At 38.9% G+C, this 13,119-nt stretch overlaps 1 protein-coding gene across 4 annotated transcripts in view; it reads left to right on the forward strand.

Moving 5' to 3' along the window:
* INPP4B (inositol polyphosphate-4-phosphatase type II B) overlaps positions 1–13,119 on the forward strand; it is an 894,316-nt gene that overhangs the window by 559,083 nt on the left and 322,114 nt on the right. The window contains exon 2 of one of the 4 annotated variants that reach the window (XM_055404685.2): positions 3,038–3,151. The exons of the other annotated variants lie outside the window; for them this stretch is intronic. The gene's annotated coding sequence lies outside the window, so the exon portion shown is untranslated. The remainder of the gene's footprint in view (positions 1–3,037; positions 3,152–13,119) is intronic. 4 annotated transcript variants of the gene reach the window in all.

Genomic DNA, 13,119 nt, shown 5'->3' on the forward strand with positions numbered 1-13,119 from the left:
CTTGTTCATAATGATGCTTCCTAAGGCCCACTTGACTTTGCATTCCAGGATGTCTGGCTCTAGGTGAGTGATTATACCATGTAATTATCTTGTTGTGAAGATCTTTTTTGTATAGTTCTGTATATTCTTGCCACCGCTTCTTAATATCTTAACAAGTCAATAAAAATAAGACAAATAATTGTAGGAAAAAAGACAAAAGATTTGGACCAGCACTTCACCAAAGAGAAAATTCAGGTGACCAGCAAACGTTTGGGAATCAGCCTCATTAAACTGAGAAATGTCAATTAAAATTATGATGAAGTATAATTACACATCCACTGATGGCAAAAAAATTAAAAATCTCATTATTTCACATATCTATCAATAAAGGTGTGAGGCTTTCATGCAGTTGGAGGTAAATGATATAACCATTTTGAAAATCAATTTAGCATTCTAGTTTAGTGAAAGATGTGATATCTAAAGATCTAGCAATTCTCCTGGGTAATTATCCTAAAAAGTGATTTTGCACATGTACTCCGGAATATGGGTAAAGAATTTTACAATAGCAGGTTCATTCCAGCCAGTACATGGAAATAATCCAAATATTCATCTAGAGTAATAAGGGTAAATAAATTGTGGTATAGTCATATAATAAATTACTATCTGGCAATGAAAATAAATGAACCTTAGTTATATGTAGCAACTTGGATAAATTGCAAAAAAAAAAAAAACCCAATGAGTAAGCAAAGCAAGTCACAGTGATATATATATATATATATATATAGCATTTGTGTATTTTATAATAGGTAAAAATATAGGGAAAAAGAAAGTCCATGTGTTCTTGTTTAGTGACAATGCTGTTAAGAAAGGAAAAGGACAGCAGTTATCTTTCATGGACAAGGTAGGTGGTACTGGTTACACTGTTGTTAATTTGTACATATTAAACTATACACATGTGGTTATACAGTTATGCAGTCTCCTTTCTCCAAAAATAGATTAACAACTTTTGAAAAGTCAGTTGACTCTCCATTCTGTGTGTTCTACAGTTTGATGATTGATTCTGCCTGTCTCCCAAGGGTGTTTAAAGGCACGATTTTTAAATTTTGGATTTATATTTTAGTGGCTTAAAAATAAATAAGACTGACATAACAAAAAATGTGAATAAATATTAAATGTCAACTAGATTTGTATATTTATTCACTTCTGATATATGAAAACAAAGCCATCCTTAAAGGTATACGTGAGAAACTTGATCTCATGAGACAGAAAAACAAGGCTGCTATTAACAGCTAAATTCTAAGGGGTAAGATGAGGTGAGGAATTAACACAAGATCGTTGTTGTTTAGTCTCAGTAGTGTCTGACGCTTTATGACCCTATGTCCTATAGCCTGCCAGGCTGCTCTGTCCGTGGGATTTCCTCTCAAGCAAGAATACTGGAGTGGGTTGCCATTTCCTTCTCCAGGGCATCTTCCCGACCCGGGAACAAATCCATGTCTCTTGTGTTGGCAGGTGGATTCTTTACCACTGAGCCACCTGAGAAGCCCTTAACACAAGATAGTTTGGAATAAAAAAAATAACAGGACCAGAGGTGAACTGGGGAAGAGAAGCATCCTGTACTACAAGCAAACATTAGGAACCAGCTCACTAGCATTTTTTTGGTTGTGTGTTGAAAAATTTAATCTGAGTTACTATAAATAAAGAAAATGGGAGAAGTGAAGAAGCTCCCATGGAAATGGTCAGATGCCTTTCCTTTTATAACTCCTCCAGCTGCTTTGGGAATTCTTGGATCCTTAGCGAGACTTTTTTTTCCCGCATTTTTTCCCAGAAAGTCGCAGACAGAACATTAATCAGACCAAGTTATAGACATCCTCCTTGGGAGGTCTTAGAAGGCCAAACTTCTAATGGGATTTCAGGGGAGCAGTTGCCATGGGTATGGTTGCTCCCTAGAGAATTTGCTTCTCCATCCTTTATTTAAATGAAGCTCACCAACTACCCAAATGCAGTATGCATTATAAAACAAAGCAAAACCAAACAAAAACAAGTGAGTTTTGTACCTGTAATCACAATAAGATCATGTAGTTTTGCTGTTGAATTTTAGAGTACTTACGTACAAGTCCTTTTCTTAAATATGGGAACCTCATTGTAATGTAACATCATAAAATACATCTTTATATATTTTAACTAAGTGTACTATTGTTTTCCAGTCTTCCTGACTGCTACAAAAAAGAATTTGAAAAATAAAGGCTAGAAAGGAAAGGTTTGGTCATTTAGCAAACTCTCCTCCATTTTGAAAGAATGAATCCTTTGCATCTTAGCTTCTGAAAGCTTCATGTACTTAGGGATCACCTGAGAACCTTGTGAAACAAAGAGTCTAAGTTACAGTCTGGGGCTGAACGTGAGATTCTGCATTTCTAGCAAGTTCCTAAAGGATTCCAATGCTTCAGATCCAACAACCTGGCTTTGAGGAGCAGGGACACGGAGAGTGAAGGCCTCTGATGCAGTCAGACCAGATGCTCAAGAGGCACCTGAGGCGGCTGCTTCCCCAGGATCTGTTTCCATCCTTCAAAGTTTTTCTTGTGGCTACTTGTCTGCCATTTTATAAGTTTTTAAAATAAAAACATGGAGCCTGGACCTAATTTTGTTCTAAGCTAAATTGCGAGATGAGGGAGATATTGATCAAAGGGTGAAACTGAAAGTTGCTCAGTCTGTCTGACTCTTTGCGACCCCATGGGCTATACAGTTCATGGAATTCTCCAGGCCAGAATACTGGAGTGGGTAGCCTTTCCCTTCTCCAAGGGATCTTCCCAACCCAGGGATTGAACCCAGGTCTCCCTCATTGCAGGCAGATTCTTTACCAGATGAGCCATGAGGGAAGCCCAAGAATACTAGAGTGGGTAGCCTATCCCTTCTCCAGTGGATCTTCCTGACCCATGAATCAAACCAGGGTCTGCTGCATTGCAACAGATTCTTTACCAACTGAGCTGAACCTGGACCTAATTTTGTTCTGCACTAAATTGTAAGATGAGGGAGATGTTGATTAAAGGGTATCCACTTCCAGTTCTAGGATGAAGTTCCAGGGGATGTGATGCACAGCATGGTGACTGTAATTAACACTACTGTATTGCATACTTGAAAGTTGCTAAGAGATGATCTTCTATCACTTTCAGAAAAGGTAACCAAGGGGAGGTGATGGATGTGTGAATTAGCCTGATTACAGTAATCATTTCACAATGTATATCAAATCTTTACATTGTATACTTCAAATGTGTATAATTTTTCTCAGTTATACCCTAGTAAAGCTGGAAGAAATGGAATTTTTTTTTCATTTTGCAATACTTTTTCAAGTTGCTGGATTAAATTATTTCTAATGTCTTTTCTAGCCCCAAGGCACCTTAGCTCATAAATGATAGAACACTCTGATGGGGGTTTTCATGATGATAAATGTGATCCTGTCTTTTTTTCCTATTTCTTAACTTTCCTCACTATAAGTGTTTTTCTCCTTCTTTAATAAGGTTCCCTATTCATTTCTCAAGGACATCGAGAAATATTTCTCTTTTGCTTTAAGAATAGCATTTAATGCTCTTCTGTTCCATTTCTCTTTTTTATGAATATTAATGTGCTTAGGAAGGCTTGTTATTGTTTAGTCACCAAGTCATGTCCAACTCTTGGGATCCCCATGGACCGTAGCCTGCCAAGACTTCTCTGTCCATGAGATTTCCCAGGTCAGAACACTGGAGTGGGTTGCCATTTCCTTCTCCAAGGGATCTTGGATTGAACCCACATCTCCTGCTTGGCAGGTGGATTCTTTACCATTGAGCCACAAGGGAAACCCTGTAGGAAGTCTGCTAATCTATTATTACAAAACCTGTACTAAATGTCTAGCCATATTTACCCCTTCCCCTTTTTTTATTTCAAAGAAAGGGAAAAAAGTAAAAAAGCCTCATAGAGCTGTCAGTTTCTTTTTTTTTATAGTATAAAATTGTCTGAAGTCCCTGAAACGTGATAATACAAGCCCAAACTGTCATATTGTGTAGCTTGGTTTGGAATAAGCTGTGAAATAAAACTTGTACAAAACAGCTGTTCTAAAAGTTAGCTTTACTTAAGGCGACAGAATTATTGGCATGTCAATTCCCTTAAAGAAATGTCTGTTTGCTTAATTGAAACAACTATTAAAAATTCCTTAATGGAAGATTTTCTTAAGAGTTTAAACTCTAAAAATATTTTATTTGAATAAGTCCATTTATGGGTTAGGACATATACTCACAACCTTAGGTTTTTTCCCCCAACTTTGTGGTACGTTTAGTGACAACACTTTTCTAAACACTGATACATAACATGGTCTGTGTCCTGTAACCTTTACAATCAAGAGATTCTAAAGTTAGAGAACATTTTGCAGCATCCCAATACTAGCTACCAGGGCACTTAGAAACTAACCCTAAAGCCCTGATATGTCATGAGACCAGTTCTGATTAGCCAGATTCTTCGTGTGCTTCTCTGTCTTTCCCATGGCCAAAGTTTCCATTCATTTTTAAAGAATTTCTCAGAAGCTACTGGGAATCTGATTGAATAGATAGTACTGCTCACCTCTTAGCCAGATATTTGAGGTCCCTGAGTTTTAAACTTGATTAAAACCATTGATTTCTCAGACATAGAATACAAATTTATGGTTACCAATGGGAAAAAGAGGAGGAGGGATAAATGAGGAGGTTGGGATTAACATATACACTGTATATAGAATATTGGAGAAGGAAATGACAACCTACTCCACTCTTCTTGCCTGGAGAATCCCAGGGACGGAGGAGCCTGGTGGGCTGCAGTCCATGGGGTCGCACAGAGTCGGACACGACTGAAGTGACTTAGCAACAGTATATAGAATATGTAAAAAACAAGGACCCTACTGCATCACACAGGGAATGATACACAAAATGTTGTAATAACTCATAAGAGAAAATAATCTGAAAAGAATACATATATATATAAAACCAAGCCACTGTGCTGTACAACTGAAACTAACATGTCACTGTAAATCAATTATGCATGTGTGCGTGCTCAGTCACTTCAGCCTTGTCTGACTCTTTGCTAACCTGTGGACTGTAGCCCACCAGGCTCCTCTGTCCATGGGATTCTCTAGGCAAGAATACTAGAGTGGGTTGCCATGCCCTCCTCCAGGGGATCTGCCCAACGCAGGGATTGAACCCACATCTCCCTGAATTGCAGGTGGATTCTTTACTGCTGAGCCACCAGGGAAGCCTAAATCAACTCTACTTAAAAAAAATCATTGATTTCTGAGATCCAGTCTTATTCCCTCTGATATGAGACTAAGGATAATTTTACTTTCAATTATTAATGTTAATAGAGTGGTATTGTACTTAGTTTTTCCTGGAATAGATGCCCAAGCCGACTGCAGGCAGGCTCACAGTATACTGAGATCTCAGTTGACCTGGGTCGCAGGTTCCTCTGCTGTGTAGACTTCTCTACCATGATCCCATAGTTGGTGCTGGAACCTGCTTCCACCAGCCCTGGAGAGCTGATCATCCACACCTCTTCCCAGCTCCACAATCCCAAGTGGTAGCTTGTAATGGGCCAGGGTGAGTATTTTCACCATGGAAATTGGCACGTTCTAGAAGTCATAGCTTCTCCTCCCATCTCCAACCTCTGAGAATCAGTTGTTAAATCTTTACCTGGAAACAGCTCCTCTTAAAGGCAGAATTCTGTCTAGGATGATCTGGTGCCAATAATGAGCGCCCTTATCAGAGAATATTGCAGGTTTCTTACTGATAACATCAAAGGGAAATTCACTTTCAGAAGTGGGAAAAGTGAAAGCACAACTTTTGATAAAAAGAACTCATGAAATTGTCACTTGGTTCTCTTGTCCCTGTGAGTGGACTATGCATGGCACTCTTAGTTTTAAGCAGTTCACTCTCAAGTGCCCAATCTCATTAGCTCCAAAAAGCCTGCCTCTCTGGACACCGAGGCAGCCAGTATACCAACTGTAAACTCATTTTAAGCACAAACGTGCATTAAAAATGATGGAGACACTCCCAACTGCTAAGAGTTTTAAGTGTTAAAGATTCTAGGTTGTAAATGTCTCCTTGAGGCAGTAAATTCCTTTGACATCCAAGAAGATATATATTAAAAGCTTTGAATGATCTGAAGAAATAGGAGTATTTTGGCATTTGTTGAATAGTTCCTTTTTAAATTGAATTGCTTTACTGAATATGAGTGTGCGTCCTATGGATGTGTGTGTCTTTGGTTAAAATACACAGAAAAGCTTTAATTAGAAAATGAAAAGTGCATCTCAAAGGCAGCTTCAGTGCAGATGAACAATGTTCTACAGCTTTAACTTCAAAAAATCTAGAGTTGGATTTCCAAGATATATTTTTTAAATTTTTATTTTTATATTGGAATATAGTTGATATACAATGTTGTTAGTTTCAGGTATACAGCAAAGTGATTCAGTTATACAAATATATATATATATATATGTATATGTATTCTTTTCCAGAACTTTTTCCTCATCTAGCTTATTACAGAGTATTGAGTAGAGTTCCCTATACTATACAGTAGGTCTTTGTTGATTATCTATTATACATATATAGTATATATATACAATATATATTATATAGATAATATATATATTATCTATTTTATATATATATAGTAGTGTGTGTATCTTAATTCCAAACTCCTCCAAGATGTGTTTTAAGTCAGGCCCTATGAGGTACAAAATCTTGCTTACATGAAAAGAAGCTTTTCAGAAGTCCCATTTACAAGTGTCTAGTGCTGAAAATGACCTGCCTCTTGAGAAACCTGTATGCAGGTCAGGAAGCAACAGTCAAAACTGTCCATGGAACAACAGACTGGTTCCAAATAGGAAAAGGAGTATGTCAAGGCTGTATATTGTCACCCTGCTTATTTAACTTATACGCAGAGTACATCATGAGGAACACTGGGCTGGAAGAAGCACAAGCTGGGATCAAGATTGCCGGGAGAAATATCAATAACCTCAGATATGCAGATGACACCACCCTTATGGCAGAAAGTGAAGAGGAACTCAAAATCCTCTTGAAAGTGAAAGAGGAGAGTGAAAAGTTTGGCTTGAAGCTCAACATTCAGAAAACAAAGATCATGGCATCTGGTCCCATCACTTCATGGGAAATAGATGGGAAAACAGTGTCAGACTTTATTTTTTTGGGCTCCAAAATCACTGCGGATGCTGATTGCAGTCATGAAATTAAAAGACGCTTACTCCTTGGAAGGAAAGTTAGGACCAACCGAGATAGTATATTAAAAAGCAGAGACATTATTTTGCCAACAAAGGTCTGTCTAGTCAAGGCTATGGTTTTTCCAGTGGTCATGTATGGATGTGAGAGTTGAACTGTGAAGAAAGCTGAGTGCCGAAGAATTGATGCTTTTGAACTGTGGTGCTGGAGAAGACTCTTGAGAGTCCCTTGGACTGCAAGGAGATCCAACCAGTCCATTCTAAAGGAGATCAATCCTGGGTGTTCATTGGAGGGACTGATGCTAAAGCTGAAACTCCAATACTTTGGCCACCTCATGCGATGAGTTGACTCACTAGAAAAGACTCTGATGCTGGGAAGGATTGGGGGCGGGAGGAGAAGGGGACAACAGAGAATGAGATGGCTGGATGGCATCACTGACTCAATGGACATGAGTTTGAGTGAACTCCGGGAGTTGGTGATGGACAGGGAGGCCTGGTGTGCTGTGATTCATGGGTTCGCAAAGAGTCGGACACGACTGAGCGACTGAACTGAACTGAACTGAACTGAGTGCTGAAAAGAAGGGGTTTGGTTTCAAAATTAAAGATGCTGTTCTTTCTTTTTATGATCTTCCATCCATCCATCATTATTTGCCATTCATGGATCTTTGAATCCTTGCTTGCTGATATGGTTTAAATGCAAAGATGAAACAATGAAAATATTCTCTGAATTGTACTGCCATGGGTACCTGCCAGAAATGCTGAATCCATCCATAAAAAATCCTACTCGTAGGGATTTCTTCAGTAATTATAATTCTGTTACCACTCAGTTTGCTGATAATTTCTTTTCAGAGAATTGAGTCCCTTCATGCTTTAAGGTAGATGCTTCTTCTGAAGATTCTTCTGTTTCAAGAGCTGTGCTATTCTTTAATATTTGTAATGTAAATAGTACATTTATTATTTATCACTAAATGTATTTAAATATTCATCCACAGATATTCTTATGATGGTTGAGCATTATTATCCTTAGAGATTAATGTAATTACACATGCAGGAAATTTAAAAACTACTTTTCTCTCAGTATCAAAGTACTTTCTATCAATATTCAGAAACAAATTAAATGACTCAAGGTTACCTAAACAATTATCCTTCTAAAACCTAAATATGTAACTTGATCTTGTCTCTAAAAAAGTAAGGCAGTCATAATAAAACTCTAATTTGCAAATAACTCCTAACTGTTCATCGTTTCCACTCTTGACTTTCTGTAGTCTGCTGTCCATATACAATCAGAATATTTCTAAAGTGTGAGAAAGATCACATCTCTTCTTCGCTCAAAACCCTGCTATAGTTTCCTATTGGAATTAGAATGTAGACTTGACTCTACCAAAGCCTCCCTTCCTTTTAATCTATCTTCTTCTTCTACCTCCTCCTTCAACTACTCTTGTTTCAGCCACTCTGGCCTCAGGGCCTTTGCACTTGATGTTGTTTTTGACTGGAACACCATCCCACCTTATTTTTCTCTGGACTGGCTTCTCTTCTTTAGTAGGTCTTAAAGTCACCTGCTCAGAGAAATTCACCCTCACCACTGGACATAAAATTCTCCTACCCATTTAACTCTTCATTCCATTGCCCTATTTTACTTCTATACACACTTACTAATTTACCCATTTTGATGTTTCCGTCTCTTCCTGTTGCTAGAATGTAGGCCTATAAGTTGATTATTCCCTTTTCACACTCATGTCCCTCACACTTAGAATGACAGATCATTGTGGGCAAAGGAATGCAGGGAGATGGAGAAAGACAAGTTCAAGGAATCCATAGGGATTCAGAGCGACTAGATGAGTGAGTTCATGTAGTAAACATCATATCCATCTCTGAAAGAGATTCTATGGCAGAAATCTTCTTTAAAATACTAAGACTGAAATATTCTCCAGAATCGCAAGGGGTTTTTGTTTATGAGGATTTTAATAACTGTGGCTATTAACCACATTAAAAATTAAAACTTAGAGAATTAAAAAAATATGTATTAATTCACTTAAAATAGCTAATAATAAATCTATTATATGTTAGCATATATATTACATGTTTTTTTTTAATTAATTGTTTTGAAAAACTGAAAAGAATATTGGGAGAATGCCATTGGTTTACATTGGTTTAAGTAAGTCTCTTAATGTCTAATTAATACGAGAGACCTATGTTGTCATCTTTCAGTCTGTAGGCAAACCACATTTTTTGTTGCATCTAGGAAATTCTACTCTGTACTGTACATTTATGAAAGTAGAAAGGATTAGAATTATTATGAAAATGGTGTTGACCTTGCAGATCCCGTGATTGGACCTTATTAGCATACTGCTGATCTGGAGTTTGAATAAGATGTAAACTGGAAACTTCTCAGGTGGTCCAGTGGCTAAGACTCTGTGCTCCCAATGCAGGGGGCCCAGGTTCTATCCCCCTTCAGGGAACTAGATCCCACATGACACAGCTGAGAAGAAAAAAAAAAATCCCACGTGCAGCAATGAAGATCCAAGACCCCGAGTGCCACGACTAGGACCTGGCACAGCCAAATAAATAAATAATAAAAAATAAAAGATGTTCAATGCAGGCATTTTGTGTCCCCACAGTTGTGTCACAGGATTCAATGGGCATCTGGTTTGTTACGGTAAGAGATGTCCTCCACTAATGAGATTGTGTTCCCAAGTTTGGAAGCCAATCCTTAAATAAATCTTTTACAGAAACATAGTTTTTCATCATTATTCTCTTCTTATGAAGATTTTACAGCATTCAATTGAACACTCTGCTGTTTTAAGACAACCCTGAGTGCATCCCGCAGGAGACCTACAGTTCAGTTCAGTCACTCAGTCGTGTCTGACTCTGCGACCCCATGGACTGCAAGACACCAGGATTCCCAGTACAACACTAACTCCCGGAACCTACTCAAACTCATGTCCATCATGTCGGTGATGCCATCCAACCATCTCATTCTCTGTTGTCCCCTTCTCCTCCCGCCTTCAATCTTTTCCAGTACCAGGGTCTTTTCCATTGAGTCAGTTCTTTGCATCAGGTAGCCAAAGTATTGGAGTTTCAGCTTCAGCATCAGTCCTTCCAAAGAATATTAAGGACTGATTTCCCTTGGGATGGACTTGTTGGATCTGCTTGCAGTCCAAGGGACTCTCAAAAGTCTTCTCCAACACCGTGGTTTAGAAGCATCAGTTCTTCAGTGCTCAGATTTCTTTGTAGTCCAACTCACATCCATACATGACTACTGGAAAAACTGTAGCTTTGACTAGATGGACCTTTGTTGGTAAACTGTCTCTGCTTTTTAATATGTTGTCTAGGTTGGTCATAACTTTTCTTCCAAGGAGCAAGCGGGGTCTGCTGTCACCATCTGCAGTGATTTTGGAGCCCCCCAAAATAAAATCTGTCATAGTTTCCCCATCTATTTGCCATGAAGTGATGGGACTGGATACCTTGATCTCAGTTTTCTGAATGTTGGATTTTAAGCCAACTTTTTCACTCTCTTCTTTCATTTTCATTAAGAGGTTCTGTAGTTCTTTGCTTTCTGCTGTAAGGATGGTGTCATCTGAGTATCTGAGGTTATTGATATTTCTCCCAGCAATCTTGGTTCCAGGTTGTGCTTCATCCAGTCCAGCATTTCTCATGATGTTCTCTGCATATAAGTTAAATAAGCAAGGTAACAATATACAGCCTTGACGTACACCTTTCCTGATTTGGACCAACTCTGTTGTTCCATGTCCAGTTCTAACTGTTGCTTCTTGACCTGCATACAGATTTCTCAAGAGGCAGGTCAGGTGGTCTGGTATTTCCATCTCTTGAAGAATTTTCCACAATTTGTTGTGATCCACACAGTCAAAGGCTTTAGCACAGTCAATAAAGCAAAAGTAGATGTTTTTCTGGAACTCTCTTGCTTTTTCGATGATCCAGTGGATATTGGCAATTTGATCTCTTGTTCCTCTGCCTTTTCTAAATCCAGCTTGAACATCTGGAACTTCATGGTTCACGTACTGCTAAAGCCTAGCTTGGAGAATTTTGAGCATTACTTCACTAGCGTGTGAGATGAGTGCAATTGTGCAGTAGTCTGAACATTCTTTGGCATTGCCTTTCTTTGGGATTGGGATGAAAACTGACCTTTTCCAGTCCTGTGGCCACGGCTGAGTTTTCCAGATTTGCTCGCATATTGAGTGCAGCACTTTCGCAGCATCATTTTTTAGGATTTGAAATAGCTCAACTGGAATTCCATCACCTCCACTAGACTTGTTCGTAGTGATGCTTCCTGAGGCCTACTTGACTTCGCATTCCAGGATGTCTGGCTCCAGGTGAGTGGTCACACTGTCATGGTTATCTGGATCATGAAGATTTCTTTGTACAGTTCTTCTGTGTATTCTTGCCACCTCTTCTTAATATTTTCTGTTTCTGTTAGGTCCCTACCATTTCTGCCATTTGTTGTGCTCATCTTTGCATGAAATATTCCCTTGGTATCTCTAATTTTCTTGAAGAAGTCTCTAGTCTTTCCCATTCTATTGTTTCCCTCTATTTCTTTCATAATAGTGTATCTTTTGAGAAGTATCTTCCCTCATCCCAATTTGAGATGCCACAGTCACATTTCCCTCTGCTGCTGAGAAACTGCAAAGTTTTGTTTCAATTTCTCTACATTGTCTTTGGTCCACCGTAGTGAATGTGAACTCTTGTTTTAGCCTAAGCTGCAAATGACAGAGCATTGGAGGGGTTGAGAGCATTGGTTTCAGAACACAGATTTGTGTTGAAATGCTTGCCCTTTTATGGATCAGCCACGTAACCTGGGGAGAAAGTTAACTTGTTTTGGAGTTTTGTTTTCAGGCAGGTTGAAGGGAACTTCAGGTGTTAGCCTCAGCTGTCTCATAAGGTGGTTTGTGGAGTGAATGAGAAGGGAAAGCAATGAAAAACAATTCTGAGTGATTAGAAACCATTAATAAAAGGAATGGAAAGACTTTTTTACATTACGCTTTTTTTTTTTACATATTACGCCTACTCCTTGGAAGGAAAGTTATGACCAACCTAGATAGCATATTAAAAAGCAGAGACATTACTTTGCCAACCAAGGTCCGTCTAGTCAAGGCTATGGTCTTTCCCGTGGTCACGTATGGATGTGAGAGTTGAACTGTGAAGAAAGCGGAGCGCCAAAGAATTGATGCTTTTGAACTGTGGTGCTGGAGATAACTCTTGAGAGTCCCTTGGACTGCAAGGAGATCCAACCAATCCATTCTAGAGGAGATCAATCCTGGGTGTTCACTGGAAGGACTGATGCTAAAGCTGAAACTCCAATACTTTGGCCACCTCATGCAACGAGTTGACTCACTGGAAAAGACTCTGATGCTGGGAAGGATTTGGGGTGGGAGGAGAAGGGGACGACAGAGAATGAGATGGCTGGATGGCATCACCAACTCTATGGACATGAGTTTGAGTGAACTCCGGGAGTTGGTGATGGACAGGGAGGCCTGGCGTGCTGTGATTCATGGGGTTGCAAAGAGTCAGACAGGACTGAGCGACTGCACTGAACTGAACTGAAAGAATTTTTTAAAGCATTTTCAAAGCTTCACCAGGTGATTCTCAAGTGCAGCCAATGCTTAGACCTAATGACTGAATAAATTATTAGATGTCGGGTTGGCCAAAAAATTTGTTTGTTCAGATTTTTCTATAACCTCATGCAGACAAACCTGAATGAACTTTTTGGCCATCCAATAGTTTGGTGGAATTCCATAGAGAAAGAAAGTGATGTGATAATAGAATAGGATAGACGACCACAACACTTCATTGGATAGATACGATAAAAGCCTCTTCCCTCTGTGTCTGTGTACTCCGCTTTTTTCCAATTTGTTGAAAAAAATGTACTTTGTGAATTGATCTTATCAATCAATTGCTCTTTA

This window comes from Moschus berezovskii, chromosome 19 (assembly GCF_049115385.1).
Source record: "Moschus berezovskii isolate FMDL1 chromosome 19, NW_MosBer_1.0, whole genome shotgun sequence".
In the NCBI taxonomy this organism is placed as follows: Eukaryota; Metazoa; Chordata; class Mammalia; order Artiodactyla; family Moschidae; genus Moschus; species Moschus berezovskii.